This window comes from Rhipicephalus sanguineus, chromosome 1 (assembly GCF_013339695.2).
Source record: "Rhipicephalus sanguineus isolate Rsan-2018 chromosome 1, BIME_Rsan_1.4, whole genome shotgun sequence".
Lineage (NCBI taxonomy): Eukaryota > Metazoa > Arthropoda > Arachnida > Ixodida > Ixodidae > Rhipicephalus > Rhipicephalus sanguineus.
The window spans coordinates 329,871,234-329,887,223 of NC_051176.1; the positions used below are offsets into that span (position 1 = coordinate 329,871,234).

At 48.3% G+C, this 15,990-nt stretch overlaps 1 protein-coding gene across 1 annotated transcript in view; it reads right to left on the bottom strand.

The window, feature by feature from the left end:
• LOC119379533 (WASH complex subunit 2) overlaps nt 1-15,990 on the bottom strand; it is a gene marked incomplete at its 5' end in the record, with an annotated part of 624,148 nt that overhangs the window by 404,183 nt on the left and 203,975 nt on the right.

Consider the following 15,990-nt stretch of genomic DNA (forward strand, 5'->3'; position numbering starts at 1 on the left):
CTGTGTGTAACTCCTTGTCAGCGTTTTCATCAATATGACCCAGAACAGGTGGAGCCTGGACATGGTTCCGGAGGTTGTCGAAGGCATGGCAATGATCCTGACCCCAAACAATCGGGACGCTGTCTTTTGTAAGTTGATTGAGGAGTTCAGCGATCTTCGAAAAATTTTTGACGAAGCGCCTGTAGTACGCACAGAGCCCCAGAAATTGGCGTAGGTCGCGCTTATTTGTGGGCACGGGAAACGCAGCAATGGCGCTGGTTTTCTCAGGGTCTGGGCGGATGCCAGCATGGCTCATAACGTGGCCAAGGAATTTCAGTTCTTCATATTCAAAATGGCACTCCTCAGGTTTGAGAGAAAGCCCAGCTGTTCTAGTTGCCTGAAGGACTGTCTGCAGGCGCTTGACGTGTTGTTCAAACATGTCTGTGAAGACCACCACGTCGTCAACGTAAACAAGAGATGATTTCCACTTGAGCCCGGTCAGAACCATGTCCATCATCCTTTGAAAAGTAGCTGGCGCTAAGCATAGATCAAAAAGCAGGACCTTAAACATGTAGAGGCTGTCAGGAGCTTTGGCTTTTCGCAGTCATGCTCATCAAATGCGATTTGTCAGTAACCACTACATAAATCCATGGAGGAAAAATATTTAGCATTGCATATACAATCCAAGGAGTCATCTATTCAGGGTAGAGGGTAAACATCTTTTTTAGTGACCTTGTGCAATTTCCGATAATCGATGCAAAAGCGCAACGTACCATCCTTCTTCTTTACTAACAAAAATGGCAAAGCCCAGGGAATGGTTGTTGGCTGGATGACGTCGTCTTTAAGCATCTGCTGAACTTGGTCACGTATAGCGTCTTGTTCCTCTTGCGACACCCTATAGGCATGTTGTCAAATGGGTCTTTCGGTGGGTTCGGTGATGATACAATGCCGAGCAAGCAGCGCCTGGTTAACCTTCGACGTTGTAGTGAGCCAGTCTTGAAATGAGCTGAGTATACGCAAAAGGCTTTCTTGGTGCGCTGAAGGTAGACCCTGGTTTATGTACAGAGTGCTTGTGAAGGCCTCGGCAGAATGGTCGCCCGACGAAAGTGAAGCTAATGTTGACGAACCCTGGGCGTCGGCAATTTCCTCAATATATGCAATGGCGGTGCGTCTGGTAAGGTGACGATATTCATCGCTGAAGTTCATGACCAGCAGGTGAGCTCGCCTGATGCTAGGCTGAATGACTCTTGAGGCAACGCAGATTTGTTGCGACAGAAGGAAAGACTAATCTTGGAAACATTTCGGCGCGCACACAAAAAACGAAAACGAAAGGCGAGAAGACAAACGTTTGTCTTCTCACCTTTCGTTTTCGTCTTTTGTGTGCGCGCCGAAATGTTTCCAAGAATGTCCTCAAACCAACTCGCCCAGCTCTCCATACTGTTAAAAGACTAATCTGCCTCCGCCATTACAGCGTTGGACATGTCCCAATTCCACAGTGACAAAGAGGCTGCTTCGAGGCGGGAGAGTCACAGAATTATCGGCAACACGTAACGCTGTCTTCGGGAAATGGGTGCGTTCAGTTGCAGCACAAAAAGGTTCCTCGAATGACACAAGTAATTCACGGAGGTCAATGATTGCGCCGTATTCACAAAGAAAGTCCATTCCCAGGATGACTGGCCGAGAGCACACAGGCAACATGAGGAAAGACACCGTAAATGTCGACGCACGGATTCGAATACGTGCCGTGCACATTCCAGTCAGCATCACCAGATGGCCACCTGCCGTGCGCAACTGCGGTCCTTGCCACGGTGTGGTAACTCTCCTCAGTTCAGATGCCAGTGCAACGCTCAAAGCAGAATAGTCAGCACCGGTGTCAACGAGTGCGGTGACGGCATGATTGTCCACGAAGACGGCGATGTCGGCAGATACGATCTTTTTACTTGGTGAAAATTAAGCGCAATGGACAGGACAAAAGAAGGAGCACACAGGACGAAGCGCTTTACAGTCGGAAAACATTGAAACATTTTACAGTCGGAAAACATTGAAAAACCGGAACAGTTGTCGTCGGGTTGTTGTGTCAAGGGAGGTTCTTTGAAAGTTTGTTGGACAGCAACTTCACCCCAAGAAGTCGCGGTTCCTAGTTTCCCCTGTGAGGACTCTGTGACTGGCTCCTGAAAGGAGCGTAAGATGACGAGGGCAAGTTAGGTGACGTAGAACGGCGAGGGCAAGCTAGGTGACGTAGACCGGCGAGGCGATGGCAATCTCAATTGGTGCTCAACAGTCGAAGGAATTCGCTGGCCCGCAAGATACGCCTCGATTTCGGGGGGCGCTCACTGTAGGGTGGGCAACATCAGGGTGGAAGCAGCAGAGACCTAGTTGGCGGTACTGACAGTTGCGATACACGTGACCCGCTTTGCCACAATGGTAGCAGAGCGGACGGTTATCCGACGTGCGCCACACGCTTGCCTTGCTAGCACTTTGTCTTGTGGCAGATGGCAGATGTGTGGGTGCACTTGGGAACCTTAAGCCGGGAGGCGGACTCAAAGCGGTGTGCTGGAATAAGTGTGTAGCCTGGTCCATTGTCCGCATGGTGGGACCTGTTGCTGGTGGCGCAGAAGATCGCAGTGCCACTGCATATGTCAGGAGGGGGGGGGGGGGGCTCAGGCATTGGTGGTGCGAGCGGCGCAAGAGGTGCGACCGCCTGTCTTATTTCATGTCTGACTACGTCTGTGGGTGCGGTGGTTGGGCTCCCACTGCATGGAGTTGTCGCAGTTCGTCCCGCACGATACTTCGTATGAAGTCTGCGAGGGCCCGCCTCTCGCTGTCAGGTCCGATGGAGCATGCAGTGGCCGTGATGTCGTTGCATTCGTACTGTGACGACCACTGCTGGAGAGTACGCCTCATCGTGGTTGCCTCACTCATGAACTTGGCCACTGTTGTTGGTGAATTGCGCACGAGTCCAGCAAAAAGCTGTTTTCACCCCACGCATCAAGTGCCGCAGCTTCCTTTCATCTGACATGGCAGGGTCTGCGCGCCGGAAGAGTCAAAGCATGTCCTCGACAAACATTTAAACTCTCTCGTTCAGCCGCTGGTTCCTGCACGAGATGGCTTGTTCAGCTCTCTCCTTCCTTTTTGAGTTGTGGTATGCGTCGCAGAGCTGTCGACTAAACTGTTGCCTTGTCGCAAAGGAGCCCTTGTGGTCTTCGTACCACGTTTTCACAGAATCTTTCAATGTGAAGTAAACTCTCTGCAGTGTGCGAACATGTTCCATTCATTTATGCTGGCAACCCAATCAAAGTGGTCGAGCCAGTCATCAACATCTTCGAAAATGTCTCCATGGAACGGTCTTGGTGTCTGCGGCGCATGAAAAACATGCGCGAGAGGAGAACAATGGGCATCGTTGGTTTGACTCACCTGGCTTGTCGTTGGAGTTGTAATCTTTTCGCGTCTCGATGACAAGGGACTGAATTCGGGGGGTAATCCTCGCAGGTGGCGGCTGCTTCTTGCTCTGGGAGATGTAGCTGTCTAAGGTGCTAGGAGGGGCTGCTGACATTTGGGAGCCAAGGTACATGTACCCAGCACTTCCACCAGTAATGTCGCGGGCGCAACAAGACAGACAACCAGGAGTCGATGCACAAACGTGTATGGTTCATTAATGATGGTATGTGTCAATATAGAAGCGGTGGTATCTTCTTTACTGACCCATGCCTGGAGAATTTGTGCTTCGGAGGCTAAGCGAAAGAAGAAGGAACGGAAGATCAGATCAGATGAGATCAGACCTTCTAAACAACGGCTACTCAAAAACCTTTGAAGCCACCAGGCCTGCCCCCCCCCCCCCCCGGACCCCTTCCAGAGAACACTGACCCGACACTTCCCAAGTGTGTACAAGTGTGCATTCCCTATGTTCAAGGCACTAGCGAAGCGCTTGCATGTGTCCTGTCTGAGTGGGGAACTAAAGTGGCACGTAAGCCATTTTCCATGCTTGGTCACTTCTCTCCGCGGCCAAAAGTCAGGCCACCTAAAGATTTAAAGGGGCCCTGCAACACCTTTCTTAATTATATTGGAATAGTCTCATTATTGACGTATGACTCTTCACGAGTCATATGCCGCAAAAATTTTTCGAATCCGTCAAGTCTAAGTGGTGTTACCAAATTATAGAGATCACGTTCCGCAGCTTTCTCTCTCAACTCAACGCAGCGAGCGCGCGGAAAGCTGCGCGCGGCGTGAGGGGAGGGAGGGAGGGCGGAGGTGCGAGGAGGCGACGTCAGCGCCGGCGGCATTTTTTTCATTTTTTTCTCTCTGGCGTCTCAACGCAACCACGTGGTCTGTGCCGCCACTTCCGGTCGGCTTGCGTCGTTCTCGTCGAGCGGAGTCGATCGCGCTGTGTATCGCGCGTGCTTGAAAACTGCGCGTCGGTTTGGTAATGTTGGGTGTGCACCTCGAACGCCGTAATGTTTTCATCACTCTGCCAACCATGGAAGCAAACGTGCGCGCTCGTTTGGAACGAATGACAGCTGAGATCGGTTTCGGCCCATACTCCGATACACCGCCTCGTAAGACGGCACTGGCAGACGACCCCGAAGCGCCGCCATTTCCGGACGCCAGCATTGTTATCGGAGACACGCTGCGCCCGTGCCTCGGTCGGTCGTGAGAACGTGCCGACGATGCAGTTCTCAGCTGACGAGGCAACACGCGAACGGCTGCCACTCTCAACGGCAACCGGCGATGGTCAAAAGCACAGAAATATTCACGTTTTCGGCACTGCGCATGGCGAAGAAAACGGAACCAACTACGAGCAGACGAGCTGTCGGTGAGACCGGAAGTGCTAATATTAATGTTTGTTCGGTGTTTTTAACGCGATAACATAATATAAACGTACATATTATCTACTTATTGAGCTCAAAATTAACAACGAAAGTAATAATGAGGGTGTTATCGTGATTATAACATCAACCAATGGTGGAACTGCCGACAATCGCGTCATATTTTGCGGACTAATACATCATTTGTCGAGAGAAGAGGGAGCGATTTTCAGCTGACTGAGAATTTATTGTAAATTCCAGGCCGTGCGCATCGCTATAATATTTGGCTCGCGTGTTCTCGAGAGCCTCGACTACCGATCGGCAGCGCTTTTTGAGCATGCTCGAAAAGTGTTGCAGGGCCCCTTTAAGATAACAGAGCTGAGCTAGTTGGTAAGTATTCATGTTAAAGAAACAGGGCGTGCCAACACAGAAACAAGAGAGAAGTCAAGACACCACAAACACATAAAGACAAAGCACAGGGGCTGGCTTACTTCATACCATGTGCTGATGTGTGCCTCCTACATGGGGAAAACAGAGAACTTCCCCGAGATGCTGCAACAACACGAAAACGACAACCGCAAGTTCGAACAACAGAGGAGTGCCCTTACTGAGCACAGCGAGGTGAATGACCTCAGCATCGCTTTTGACAATTACCGCATTATTGACTCCAAGGCGAACCACAATAAGTGGCTTTTCATGGAATCATGGCGTATCCACGCAACACCCAGTAACATGAATACGACAAATGGCTCATCTCATCGCATTGCATCAACTTTCTCGCACATCGTATCCATGTATAAACGGGGTAATGTGCTAGGAAGGCACATCACACTAATGCACCAAGCAGGGTGGATTTCGAGAAGTCAATTCACGGACCATCTATAACCGCATTAACATGAAAGTGACAACTGGTGCATCGCATTGCATCAACCTTCTAGCGCATCGCATTCATGCAAACAGGGATAATGCACTAGGAAGACGCATCACACCAATGTGCCAGGCAGGGTGCATTTCGAGGGGTAAGTCAACTCATGGATTATCAATCCCGAGAAGGGGAACAGCAGCCCACCGTCGTGCCAGCTATGAGAGCACCCCTCCGACACCCATAGGTCAGCAAAACAATTGGAGCTCACTCAGACTCACTCAAGAAATATATTTTGCTTTGAGGGCTCACTCGGACTCAGACTCACCGAAATTTTCCTCAGCCAGACTCACTCGGACTCGGACTCGCTAAACTTTTTCTCAACCGGACAAACTCGGACTCAAACTCACCAAAATATTACTCACCCGGACTCGCTCAGGCTCATGGCTTCATCTGAGTCTGAGTGAGCCTCAGTGAGGCGACTCATGAGTGAGTTCGCCGACCTATGCCGACACCACATGGTAGAAGCGAGAGAGAAAACAAGGGCCTCTTGAGAGAATTACTGCACCACCGTCACATTCTGTTCCAATCCTGTAAAACGCAGCTACAGCTGCCCTGCCGAGCATCTACTTCAATGGGCTTCAACACATCATAGCGAATAGGCGTGACTCCACGGCCTTAGTCATCCCTGACGAAGGGTCTGTGTCGCTAAATGTCAGGCTTTCTCTTTTTTGTAAATTAAAAAAAGTTTTTACTTTTTACTCACTATACTGGTGGTGTCCCTCTGTTGCAACCATAAGTTCCTTCCTGATCAGACAGACTTCTTTCGTGTGTTCCCTTTTAAATGAATCTGAAATGTGAGCTCTTAGAAAGCCTATGTTATTTAAAAAAGTTTGGCCATCCCTTCTTTTTCTGAACAGTTACAAATGAACTTCCAGGTGAGGCTCACTACACAAAAACTGAACATCTAGTTAAAGGCTCATTCACTAGTGTTTATTTTAACATCCTTATGGTTGAAATATGAACTGCTTCAATTAGAAAGGCATATCTTTCAGATCGCCACAGTCTCAAACAGTATTTATTTATGACTGCAAACGCACAATAACCTTTCAATTAGTGTCACTGCTATGCAAATGACTCCATTCAGTAAGGAAAGTACAGTTGTTGCAGCTGACAAAAATCAGCACTGTGTTTCTCAATATTTCGCTACACTGAAATTTTATCGTTTATGCAAAGTAAGACACTGATGGGTCCTTTTTTTTTTTACACTAAACGAGCCACAGAAGATATTCTAATATGTGGCAGCCCTCCCCAACCCACAAAATAATATTTACAATAAAGACATTAACAGTACAAAAAAATAAACAAAGGACGAAGTGAGGGGACACAGATAAGCGCTGTCTGTGTCCCCTTGCTTCACCTTCTTTTATTTTTTTTTGCGCTGTTATTATCTTGTCCAACTAGCCCAAACCTTCACGTCAATATTTACCAAAAAAATTGCAAGCAGTTTGCACTAAGTTGCGCAAAGCCTGGCACAGCGAAGCATGGACCCATCGACACTCGTACTCCCTGCCAACCGACACATCTAGCTTCGAACTACGCGGCTTCATCCTCGGGAGCACGCAGCCAGGCTATGCACTAGAGAGCAGAGGTTGCGTGCGATGTCTCCGTTGGTGGGCCTGGCGCATGCACGGCTTTGCCAGGTGGTGCAGTATGTGGTCGCTAGATGACGCGATGCTTCTTCCTCTTTCTTTCTATCTTTTTTTTCTCTCTCTTTCGTGTATGTTGTCTCTCTCTCTTTTTCTTTCTGCATTTTTTTCTCTCTATTTCTGTCTTTCTCATTCTTTCTGTGTTACGCTTTACTCTCTCCCCTCCTCCTCACCATCACATCAACTAACATCAACTCACAACGAGTTTTATTTCGACGTAGCGGAATATATACGCTCAGAAAGATAAGCACAAAAATGATATGGAGAAAAGCACTCGTAACGGCACATGTGCAAAGAGTATTCAATGACCAAGATACTGATGCTCTTTCCTGAACAGGTCACGGAAGCCATGCTCATGGTTGCATCATTGCGAGTGTGAATCACGTGGGCCTCAAAAATCCCTCTGGTGCATAGGTTCTTGTATCTTTTTTAGAACTCTTGTTTGGTCAAAGTGCAGCATGCAACCACAATTTGCACAATGTAGAGCAAGATTACTGCCTGTCCCATGCTTCATGGTGCATGCATGTTCTCACAGTGGACGTTGTCTAACAATCGACTGCGGGAACATGCCATTAGTGTGTGCCACAACTGTAGGATTAATGGCCATCTCTCTTGTGTGTGTAACAGGACAAAAAATGTTACGAACACCAGAGGACTGGCGGCGGTGTCTGTGAAGAAAAAATCTGTGCATGCTGTGGATGATACCAGGTAAGACGGAACAAAAAACTGGCTTGATTCGCCCCAAGTGTACGAAATGTGGAAACTGCAAGGAACTGAAGACACTCAGCCGTTCCATGTTGAAGTTTCCGTGAATGAAATTTCACTGCTGATGGAGCTTGACACGGGTGCGAGTGTGCCAGCTGTCTCTGAGGACACCTTTCACCACAAGTTCCAGTCTGCGCACCTGGAACTGTCAACAGTCTTGTGGAAAAGCTATTCTGGTGAGCTGACTCCCGTCTAAGGAACCCTGGCTATATCCGTGCAGCTTGGCAGCCACAAGTGCAATGATCTGCTATACATCATCTCCGGCCACTGCCCATCCCTCATGGGGTGGGTCTGGATGAAGGGACTGGGGATAGAACTGTGCAGCAGAATGGGTGTGAATGCAGTTTTGTCTCTCCAGGATGTTACTGCTGAGCATAGGTCGGCAAACTCACTCATGAGTCAAATCACTCAGACTCAGATCGGGCCGTGAGTCTGGGTGAGTAATATTTTAATGAGTTTGAGTTCGAGTGAGTCCGGTGGAAGAAAATTTTAAGTGAGTGTGAGTGAGTCCAGTTGAGGAAAATATTGGTCTTGGTCCTAGTGAGTCCTAAGCGCAAAATATTGTCACGTGGTTGTGACGTCGACGAAGACAGCAGTCGGCGTTTGCAGGATGAAACTGTTTATTTGGCCGAACTTGTGGCCGGAAAATGAGAACTAGAACTACAGCAATACACGCTGTACATTGATAAAAATATCTGATGTGAGTCGCATATTTCGGAAAACTGTCCTTACTGGATTGATATATGATGATATATAATATATGATGATAACTTGTATTTGAAGGTACAATATCGAAAGGCGAATCATAGAGCACTGATTATGTGAGATATTAGCGTTAAATAGGATTGACACCATGATCTAAAAAGCTACTTTTATGCCAACGGGCCAGACCAACGTGGCACTTGACGTGGTCTGCAGTGTGCCGAGCCAAAGACGATAGCAGGTGGTTGGCCGTAAATTTGGGGTGCAGACAGGTGACTGCTTCGAGGTCTAACCCAAGATGCCCCGATCAGCAAGCATGTCTTGAGGCCATGGCTGGAGAAACCAGCTTCCCGCACACGTCCGCCAAGCCCACTCTTCGTCTTCCGCCGCTGCTGCTCCTTCTGAGCTCGCGCTCTTTCGAACTTCTCTCTGATTTTTCTTTTTGTCTTCCGTTTCTTGTTTTTGCCACGCACTTCGTTTCTCCCAACAGATGTCCTTTTCCTCTTCTTCTTGTTGCACTCTTACTCATAACAAGGATGCCTATTTACAAGTTCAGCTTTCTCACGAGTAAACTAAGCTGGTAACGATGAACGCACCGAGAAGCTTGTATCAGTACACCCGCTTACAATTCGGTATAACCTCAGCACCTTCGATGTTCCAGAGGGAAATGGACAATCTTCTGCAAGGGCTGAGACACATTGTTGAGTATTTCGATGCCGTTTTGGTGGCGGGATGTGACGACCTGGATCACCTGGAAAACCTGGCCCGAGTTTAACCTTTTGCGGTCCGTGGTCGGGCGCTGCCCGACAAGCGTGTTCGTGGTTTAAATTTCTCTGTTTTTTCACTGCGAGTCGCGCGCATTTTTTGTACACATGAAGTGCCATCTCTTGAGGAATAAGTGAGCTTTGTTTGCTGAGGTTTACTTTTTTTTTACACTAGGATGCAGCACTATGTTCAGCATGGAGCCCAGAGCGTACCCACTCGCACGCGGTTCGCTGAGATGCATGGTCTGGTTTTCACCGCGTGCGTTTTACGGTGGTGCTTTTAGCGAAAGCGAGGATGACTTTAGTGAGGAAGAGAATTACGTGTCTCCACCAGACAGTGATGACAGTGATTCGACAGAAGTGAGTGACGAAGACTACGATGACAGCGGTAGAGACAACACACAGGGGAACAGTAACAACCCTGGCCTGCACCCAGGAGAATGCTTTGAGCGGTATCATACGCTGCCCAAATATCGCTAAAAGAGTTGCCTGCAGAATGCAGGAGCAAAAATAAATATCCTGTGAGTTTTTCTTCCACGGTTTGTGTTTTTCTTCGCAGCGCCAGAAACTGGCAAAATAGTTTCGGACCGGTAGAGCCGGAAAGTGGGTAAAAGTTTTGGACCGCAAAGGGTTAAGGAGGCTGGACTGAAGCTGAACAAGTGTGTGTTCTTTGCTTGACAAGTTGAATACCTGGGCCATGTCGTTACGTCTGCGGGGTTCTGCCCAAATCCAGAGAGAACTGAGGATGTGTTTCAAGCGCCCAGACCAAGTGACATCAAATCACTGCAGAGTTGCCTTGGGCTAGTCAACTTCTATCGGAGGTTCCCACCCAATATGTATATCTAATGTGTTGCATCCTCTAAGCTAACTGCATGAAACCAAGGCACCATGCATGCCAGGAGACGCCCAAGAACAAGCTTTTCGGCAGATCAAGGAGTTACTCGCATTGGCAGTCCCCATTGGCAGCCCCTGGTGCTGATATGCGATGCATCACCGTATTGCCACGCGCGCCTCTTTTTATATTTTTATGTAACCAGTCCGTTACACGTATAACAACTGCCTTGTGCAAACTGCGCGCAGGTGTCTGGGAACCTTCCAGATTACTTTAGAGTCTTCTCTTAAGCTTGAGTGCGCAATGAGAAAAGTAGAGTTTATTCTGGAACTAATGCGGCCACCAACGATAAGCCTGGAATCTTCGATGCCACATGTATAAATGCCGACGCGCCTTAGTGCAGAACAGATTACCGAAGACCGATGACACTGCTTGCCGCTGTCAGTGTACAGCGTGTATTGCTTGTACTTTTAACTTTTCATTTCCTGGGCACAAGTTCGCCCGAATAAAGAGTTTTGTCTTGAACATAACGCTTCCTGCCTTCTTCACTATCATGACCACGTGACATCTGCTGAATGTGTTGCTCGTTCATGTTCCAGGTGCCCGCATCAAACCATGAACCCAGCCCAAGTCTCGAAGAAGATACCGAAACCACCAGGGACAGTCGAGCTAGCCGCAGACTAGAAGGGCTACAACCGGCGTTCAGAGGCCTGCCGAATAAGACAAAAGCCACGACGACAATGCCAGCAGCCACGATGACATCCACTGTGTCACTCAAAACAGTCGTCATGCATCAGCCTAGGGAGCCGCCGACTTTCCATAGGTCACTATGTGAAGACCCGGAAAGCTAGTTGGAAAAGCACGACCAGGTTGCCCTATTCAACTGGGACTGCGATGGGGAGCACGTTTATTTCGCCCTTGAAGATGTGCCAGGACGTGGTTTGAGAACAGAGAGGCCACCCTGATGACCTGGGATCTATTTCCAACCACATTCCTGGACACCTTCACAATTTATTCAGAAGCCACGGTTGTGGCTATTTCACGCAAAGAAATAACAAGGGATGGGTAAAGGGGAGTGTGAATTTTCGCTCCACTTTGCGCTCCCCTTAACCCTTCCCTAGTTATTTCTTTGCGCGAAATAGCCGCAACCGTGGCTTCTGAATGAACGTGAACCGACTAGCCCAACAACGTGTGCTACTGGAACACCTTCACAACACTGTTCGTTCACCTAGTTGGTATTCACTTAAGGACATAATTAGGTCGCAAATTAGAAGACACACACAAAGGGAGGAACACGATGACAGGACGAGCGGCACTTCCAACTGGATTGTTTTGGGCGTTAACCCAGAAATAAATAGGCAACATACATGCGCAGTCCACATCATGCCCAAAACAATTCAGTTCGAAGTGCCGCTACAGTAAGTTTCGACGTGAGAACGCGTGGCCATAAATAAACAAGTCTACAAAATGCTGCGCGTCGACATCATCCAGCCGTCAAAACAGTTCGTGGGCGTCGCCCATGGTGTTAGTGAAAAAGGATGGAGCCCTACATTTCTGCGTTGATTATCGTTGCCTAAACAAAATCACTGAGAAGGACGTGTATCCTCTCCCATGGATAGAAGACGCCCTGGATCGACTCCCCAATGCGAAGTACTTTTCGTCGATGGACATCCGCTATCAGTGTACAGCATGTATTGCTTGTATCTTAACTTTTCATTTCTTGGGCACAAGTTTGCCTGAATGAAGAGTTCCATCTTGAACATGCCGACTGCTGCCTTCTTCCCTGTCACAGCCACATGACAGTATGGTGTAGGAGCTGTGTTGGTTCACCGCCATAAATACGCCACTGAACGGCTGGTTGCTTTAGCATCAAGGAGTCTCACGTCAGCTGAGCGCAACTACAGCCATCTGGACAAAGAAGCTCTCGCTCTCGTGTTCGAAGTGACCAAGTTTTGGCAGTATGTATGGGGCCGAGAGTTCGAGGCGGTCACCGACCACAAGCCTTTGCTTGGCTTGCTCGCCAATGACAAACCTGTGCCTGAGACATGCTCATCGCGAGTGCTGCGCTGGTCACTGATAGTGGCCGTTTACAACAAGCTTAAGTACAGACCCAGATCAAGCATCGTGAATGCTGACTGTTTGAATTGACTGCCGCCGCCTGTTACTGCGCACACCGTCGAGCAGCCAGCAGACGTGTTTATGCTCGAGGCTGCATATCCCAAGATCTTTGTGCCATCTGTCGTGGCTGAGACAATCTCCAAAGAACCTGTGCTGGCAAAGGTAGGTTCGTGAGGCACTGTGGGCTGGGAAAGAGCTGTGAGAACCTGCGCTGAAACCTCATGCCCATCATAGTACGCAAATGAGCACACAAAAAAACTGCATCTCACTAGGTTCACGTGTGGTGGTTCCTACTACCCTGCAACTGCAAGTCTGCATCTGCTCCATCAAGGCCATCCTGGTATTTCGAAAATGAAAGCAGTGGCTCGTAGCCACATGTGGTGGCCAACCCTGGATGAAGATATCACTAATACGTTGCATCGGTGCCATGTGTACCAGGAGAACCAGAGAACCGCACAGCCAGCAGCAATGATGCCGTGGCCATTCCCAGACAGGCTGTGGTCATGCATTCACATTTACTTTGCTGGGCCTTTTAGCAACCGGTACTTGCCGATTGTGACTGATACCTACTCAAAATGGATAGAAGCAGGGTGTCGGAACAAAATGTTTTTCGTTTCGGTTTTAGTTTCGTTCCACCGCAAAAAGTTCCATTCCGTTTCTGTTCCGGAACGAAAAAAAAAAATGTTCCGAACGGTTCGTAACGGTTTTTTTTATGGAAAAATTTGAAGTTAAGGTAATCATAACGAACATTGGATTTGTGATGTAATTACTTGCCCTGCTCTTAGGAAAGTGCGACAAGGGTAAAATATGTTCTTCAGAGGAGCGGAAGTAACTGTACCACGAATTTCTACCAACTAGCACAAACCAGTATTAATTTCAAAGTCATAGTATTTATTTTCTCAAAAGACAAATACGAATTTTTTAGTGGGCTCAGTGCTTTGTGTCAAGGGAGCGAGCACGATCTCAGAAGCGGCACGTCATTGAGTGTACTCTCTGATGTGCGAGACCGCTGTTCTGATAAAGAGATCGCCAGGCCTGCGCGACACACGCAGCACAGTCACAACGAAAGCTGGAAGAGCGGACTTTGTAGAGCCCGCTGGAGAGTCTCTTGGGGCAATAATACAAGTACACATGCAAGGTACCCACTACGCCATAAATCACCCAATTCTTCTGAAGTAGAGAAGTTCCCTCTATGCCATTTTTCGTCATTCTTCGGAGTCTCGTGGTACACGCTACACATCTGTAAGGCATTATGTGCACTTTGCGCTGCGACTGATGATGATAAAGAATTATGGCTGAGCACTTTGCAGTGGGTGGGAAGCAGTGTGGGGGAATGGGCGCCTCCATTTCATTTCAATTCAGTTGCGGGGAATTAGAACTTGCCGCAATTCCATTCCTTTCAATTCCTCGGAATGAAAAAACTTAGCCCATTCGCACTCCGGGAATGGCCGGGCAGTTCAATTCCATCAATTTAATTCCTCCACGTAAGAAAGGCATCTTGATAGTTTTATTGAGTTAAGAATGAACGCCCCATAAAGCTAATGTCATTAAATGCATAAAGAACTCTAAGAGTATGCAAAACAAGTTACCAAGGTCCAGGGATAGTAGCTTGGTGGCATATCTCGTGCAGTACAACCACCCTACTAATTCCCATAGGGGCAGTTCTCCCGCTACCTATAGTATTTGCATGGTCAGCATGTTTGAACGAATGGTGGTGTTTTAATATTGTTCATGCTTAAATGCGTTAATGCTAAAATGACGACGTAGCCTATTTTTATGCTAACAAAAGTAGTGTTCCAGAAGGCTAAGCAGTTTTGCCACACGTCTGGAGCAGTTGTGAATATGGATAAAAATAAGATTTGGTTAATGAGGAATAAGACCCTCTAGATCTGCTGGTATTAGTTGGAACAGTGCACCGCTCGGGCACCTTGTTCCTTTGTATCGAATACGGAACACTGGGCCGCACTGCTCGTCAGCACTCACGCTTGTCAAGCGCTCCTCGCAAGCATAGAAGCACTAGCGTGGCACTGTGGTGGAAGACCCGACTGCCACGCAGAGGGCGCGGGTTGAAATGCCATCTGATCCTAGAAATTTGTTTCTCATTTATTTTGTTTATATCACGCGATAGCGGTCATGGACACCGGTGGCGGTGGACAACTATGGCGCCAAAATTAGCCGTTATGATCTCATAACAGCTTTCACTGTAACAAACTTCAGCGCCGACAATGCCCTCTCTACGCTGGCCTGCGTGACAGGCGCGCAAAAATCCACTTGTGTTAGTATAAGCATCTCTGGTTGCCACTGTTTTCGTTTTTCGCACAATTTCAACATATCTTTGCTTTGGAATTCCCGCCTGGGGTACGCACTAATACCGTACCCTGAGATATGCTCACATTGCACGAGCTCAGTTGCTCCGGATTGCGAAGTTTTGTCGTGAACCGAAAAACGATTGAAAAAATTTCGTTTTCACTCCGGAACGAAATAATAAATAAAGTTTCGGTTACGTTTTCGTTCCAGTCCAAAATATCGTTTTTTTTTTTCGTTTTTCGTTTTCGGTTTTCATTCCGTTCCGACACCCTGGATAGAAGTCGTTCCTGTGACCACACCATCGGCAGATGCCACCATTCCATGCTTGCAAACCATGTTTAGTACCCATGGATTGCTGGACGGACGTAATCGTGTTGGAAAATGGGGCAGTGTTCTTAAGTACCAGTTTCAAGAATTCCTCCAGCGAAATGGCATTAAGCATGTGCTGATGCCACCGTATTAGCCGCCTTCGAATGGTGCTGCAGAGCGTGCAGTGCAAACAATCAAAGCAAAGCAGAAGAAGGCAGCAGGTGGAAGCTTTGACTGCCAGCTTGCACACGTCCTTCTTAACTATAGATGAACGCCACATGTGACCACGGGATGCTCACCAGTCAAGTTGATGATGGGACTCAAGCTGAAGACAGCTTTGACTCTTCAGCATCCAGACATGAGGTTCAGAAAGGTTGAGAGCTGGGCCAACCCAGCTCTCAACCTTTCTTTTTTTTTTTTTATAGGCATAATGAGGTTCAGAGTCCTGACAAGGCAGCTAAAGCAGAAGGTAGCGCACAAGAAGAACATCCACCCGACACAAATTGCGCAACCAGGGTGCCCTGCCGATGCAAGAAACTTTCGAGACGGTCTATTCTGGGTTCCTGCGACAGTAACTACTACGTCTGGTGATCACATCGCTTATGTCACAGTGCGGGATGGTTGACTCTGGAGGCGATATCAAGAGCACCTGCACCCTGATTCTGCCGCACCTGAGACGCTTCAGGATGCTGTGGCAGATGCGCAGGCCTGCCCACATGATAGGAGTGCACATGACCAACAGGCCTGCGCCGGGCAACTGCATCTGAATGCCAACTGTGAAGACGAAGTTGTACAGGACGAAGCTCAATCCAGGCAGGGTTCAACACAGGACATGCCAGAT